This window comes from Triticum dicoccoides, chromosome 3B (genome assembly GCF_002162155.2).
Source record: "Triticum dicoccoides isolate Atlit2015 ecotype Zavitan chromosome 3B, WEW_v2.0, whole genome shotgun sequence".
NCBI lineage: Eukaryota > Viridiplantae > Streptophyta > Magnoliopsida > Poales > Poaceae > Triticum > Triticum dicoccoides.
The window spans coordinates 816554924-816559904 of record NC_041385.1 but is presented as its reverse complement, the minus strand read 5'-3'; the positions used below and the strand labels follow the sequence as shown (position 1 = coordinate 816559904).

At 45.4% G+C, this 4981-nt stretch overlaps 1 pseudogene; it reads left to right on the top strand.

Moving 5' to 3' along the window:
- The first annotated feature begins 1980 nt into the window (after positions 1 to 1980).
- Positions 1981 to 4613, top strand: LOC119280148 (annotated as a pseudogene).
- Positions 4614 to 4981: the final 368 nt, after the last annotated feature.

The following is a 4981-nucleotide window of genomic DNA, read 5'->3' as shown; positions in this document are numbered from 1 at the left end:
TGTTTATATATATGCATAACGTGTACAATTTGTAGTATCATGAAATGCCAGCAAACAAAAAAAATGAAATGGAAAATAAAGCAAAAAAAAACCTCAAACATTTAGTACCGGTTGGTGTTACCAACCGATACTAATGTCTTACACACACCCGGGCCTAACTCGTGCCACGTGTTCGCACTTTAGCGCCGGTTCGTGACAAACCGGTACTAAAGGGGGGGCTTTTAGTCCCCGCTCTTTAGTGCCGGTTGGAGAACCGGCACTAAAGGCCGTTACGAACCGGCACTAAAAGCCGGTTCTGCACTAGTGGCTCCTTGCGACCCCGCGAATTCCTCCTTGGCACCTTCTCTTCTTTCACACCAGCTGGAGCAAAACTTCATTGTAGGTGTGAGTATGTCGAACTCCTATGTTGACTTCGCCACTAGTAACCGCTTCCACGGTAAAGTGGGGCAATGATTCAGCAATTGGGGATTGTGAGCGCCGATGCTATACATAGCTTACTACGAGATGAAACTCGCGCTCACCTACAAAGATTTTTGAAAATATGTCGGCCCAATAACTCGTACTGAGCAGTTTCGGGAAGCTTCCGAGGACTGGTCCGCGGAACCTTCTGTCTGTTTTTGAACAGTTTTGGGAAGGTTCTACAAGGTTTTTTTTCATTTTTCTTTTCTGTGTTTTCCTCTATCGATTTTTCTTATGCCTTTTTATTTTTGGTCTTTCCCTTTTCTTTCTTTTTTTTCAAAATTTGTGTTCAATTCACATTTTGAATAATTTTTACATGCACGTTGAACATCTTCTAAATAAATGTTGAACATTTTATCCAAATACATGTTGAGCATTTGTAAAATGCACATTGAACATTTTTCTAATATACTGTTATTTTCCAAAATTTTATGAACAGTTTTTCAAATGCAAATATTTGTGAAGTGTTAGAATTTATTTATTTTCTGAATCGCAAGAGCATTTTTTATGTAGTACGAACACTTTTTAATATACTGTTATTTTCCAAAATTTCATGAACAGTTTTTCATATGCAAATATTTGTGAAGTGTTAGAATTTCATTTTTTCTGAATCGCAAGAGAATCTTTTATGTATTATGAACATTTGGTAAAATTGAGCGGATGTTTTTTTAAATTTCATGAACATCTGTTAAAATATCATGAAACAAATTTTTAAATGGATAATGATTTTTCAGTGTCACGAAAAATTCTTGTATGTTATGGACATTTTTACACTTTTTAAATATCATAAACATCTTTTTTGAATGGTAAGAATATTTTCTAAAATATTCCTTAGCATTTGTTTTCAATACACCAACATTTTTCAAAGTGAAAGTTTTTTAAAAAAATAAGTGCATTACGTTTTATAATATATGTATTTAAAATATTCCGAAATATGGACAAAAGTAAAAACCGAATGAATGGTCTAAGAAACGCGATACTGTTCCAGGCCACTAGTTTGTCGCTTCAGGCGAAGCTACGCTGGGTGTCGCACGAAGCCCCTATTTGGCGTCCCTAGCGTCAATTACATGCAAAATGGCACACAGTGCACAGGCTTGTTCCCTTCGCTAGGTTTCATGGGGTGGCCCACCGACGCATGTTTTCTGAAAACTCCTAACCGGTTTTGGGAACTTTCTAGAAGCTTTTTGCTTCTGGGTTTTTCGCTGGTTTTTGTCCGATTTCCTTTCTTTCACTTGTTTTTTTATCATATGACTGAACTTTTTTCAAATTCGTTTTTCTTTTAAAATATGTGCACCTTTCACAAAGTCATTATTTTTTTTAATTCATGAATTTTTTTTCATATTTTGTGAACTTTTTCCTAATTTTGTGACCTTTTTTCAAATTTATTTTTAAATTTTTTGAACTTTTCATAGTTTCATGAAGTTTTTCAAATTCGCAAACTTTTTTGAAATTTCGAGAACTTTTCCAAATTCCGGAAAGTTTCTCTTGGTCTATGACATCACCAGATACTTGCCAAGGACAATGGAAGCTGCTCTGTTCAAACAAGTGCATTGCTGCGTGAACTTTAATTACCCCCACGGGAGGGAACAGAGGAGAGGCGTAGTGGGGGCCCGGAGAAAACTGGTCTGAATCTGTATGGATCGCGGGAGGGCAAAATGCATGGATTTTCCGCTTCCATGTCTCAACAAAAAGGAATTTTCGTTTCCAATAGGGCACCAGGTTGTGGTTCGGCAAGACATGCCTGCTGGTGCAGTTCCTCCACAAGAAGTTCCACCCCGTCATTGATTTCAGCATCGGCACCGAGTGCAGGGACAGGATGATCATCATCGACAACAAGCCCGTCAAGCTCCTGATTTGGGACACGGTACTCTTTCCTATTTTCTTATCCACTGTAGCAATTGGTGCCAGCTGCATATGTTACTGAATTATTGTGTCCCAATTGGAAGCGGAATCTGTACGTACTAGATTATGGATGCAGTGTTAAGAGTACGTAATAGGCCCGTTAGTCTTAAGGTTAATTAGAGATAAGGGTCGCTTGCTTAGGGGTCAAGTAAGCCTTGCTTGGGAGTCAAGCAAACCTCTCTATATAAAGAGAGGAGATGTATCAATCTAATCAAGCAAGAATTAAGAAGGAAATCCCTTCCCTCTTGCCTGGCCGTGGGCAAAAGGCCCCCGCCTGGCCCTCTCGTGCCCTCCTTCTAGCAGCACCATAACAATTTGGTATCAGCTAGCTTCAGTTCGATCATGTCTTCACCGCTGCCGGTCACCTCGTCGCCTCCGGCGACCACCACGACCGACGCCCCGCTCCTACCCACGTCGGGATCCTCCGTCGCGCCCGCCCCCGCCGTCCTCACTCCGGAGGAGGTGTTCGGGGTGCTGCGGGACCTAACCCAGGCGGTCCAGGAGATCCACGTGTTCTTGGCCGGCTCCTACAGGGCGCCCCTGGCTGCGCCGCCCATCGCCGCCGTGGCTGCCATGGCAGCCGCCGCACCAGCCGGCCTTCACCGGGCCGCTGCAGCTGCCATCCATCGCCACCACCGCCCAGCCCTGGCTGCAGTGGCAGCCGCCGCTCCTAGCGGCATCCGCCGCGCCCGGCGCTTTGCCGCAGTAGCCGCTGCCGCTGCCCGGCGCGACACCGCAGCAGCCACCGCCGCTCAGCTCCGCCGCCCAGTATGGGATGCCCTACGACGGGACTGCGACGACCTTGTTCCCATCAGCACCGCCGCCATCCCAGGGCATCCACATCCAGCAGATCAAGTCCCCGGCGCCGTAGTCACCGCTTCCGTCTTGGATCGCTACCCGGCATGTGTCGACGGCGGTGAGGCTGCAAGCTGCTGCGCGCGGCCTCCTAGCGTGTCGGCGTGTGCGGGAGATGCGTGGTCTGCAGCTGCTACTCCTCCAAGTTGCCCTTCGCTGCGCAAAGGACCGCGATCTCGTCCGCTGCGTCGGGGATTTTGGGCATTGCGATTTCCCCCACGGGCGACGGGCATGCTGTTTTCTCCGTGGGCAGCGATCTCAAAGTCTGCGACATCGGCGGTTGGGGGGCGCACCCCTCCTCGACATTCTCCATCGCAAGCCCTCCACTCTTTCCTGTGCAGTGTAGACCAACAGCCATACACATGCACTCCTTTTGTCCAGGCACGTCCAAAATAAAGCGTCCCAGTCTATTTCAGTTTGAGAGTAATAACACAAGCCGAGATGTAAAAGCCTTGTTTTTAGGTGTTAGGTTTGTGTTGCGTCGAGTCATGGTTATAAGTTGGTTAGGCTGCAGCTCGAGGACAAACTGCATGTCCAGGTGGGGTGTAGTGTTAAGAGTACGTAATGGGCCTGGGCTAGCGGTATAGCCCGTTAGTCTTAGGCTTAATTAGAGATAAGGGTCGCTTGCTTAGGGGTCAAGTAAACCTTGCTTGGGAGTCAAGTAAACCTCTTTATATAAAGAGAGAAGATGTATCAATCTAATCAAGCAAGAATTAAGAAGGAAATCCCTTCCCTCTTGCCTGGCCGTGGGCAAAAGGCCCCCGGCTGGCGCTCTCGTGCCCTCCTTCTAGCAGCACCATAACAGCACCGTTGGTAATTGTGGTCTATACGAGTTTCTCTTTCTGAATTATTAGTAGCTCTCGTGAGATAGCAGAGTCTGAATTTTGAGTTCCACAAGGTTCAGGTGTCATGCCATAAACCCTAGTGTCATGTTCAGTTGCCGGGACAAATAATCCATATTGTGCGGTCTGTGTTAACATTACAGCCAGGACGAAATGAATTCAGATCGTTGACTACACCATTCTACAACAAGGCTGTCGGTGCTCTCTTGGTTTATGACATCACCAGGTACTTGCCCGGCGCAACAAATGTTGGCCTGTTCGATGAAGTGCGTGTTTTCCTGAACTTTACTATCGTGGTGTTTGTGCCGTGAGCTACGAGGAAGGCGAGCGGTTCGCAAAGGACCATGGTCTGCTCTTCATGGAGGCATCTGCAAAAACTGCATAGAATGTTGTGGAGGTGTAATGCTTGTTTTATTCTTCGTGCATCTCTGCACAACTAAGGCCTCTCTGTTGTCGATCAATTTCTCACGCTGTTTGAAAATGCAGGGCTTCCTTCAGACCGTTGGAGCAATATACAAGAAAATTCAGGATCCTTCCTCCGATCTATATAATTAGGTAATGTTTTACATTTAGGTCATAATACTTATGTAGCTGTACATTTTTAATAACATGTTCTACCACATGAGTTTCTCTGGGAAGCAGAATTGCCTTTAGATTGATTCAAGAGTGTTATGTGATCCTTAGGTTGCGTTATTTAATATTCCACAATTTCAGTCCAGTTTCCGATGTATGTTTGGCTACAGTACAGAATGTGGATGCGTGCCTTACAACTTAAAGTGTGTAGGATATGTGCCTTCCACCCGTGCTCCCCTGTGTTGCAGAAAGTAGCCAACCAGATGTTTCTGTATTTTCGTGGAACCAGGAGACACTTTTTCTTTTGATGCTGGAAAACAACATTTGCTAATTTTATTTGAGCCATCGAG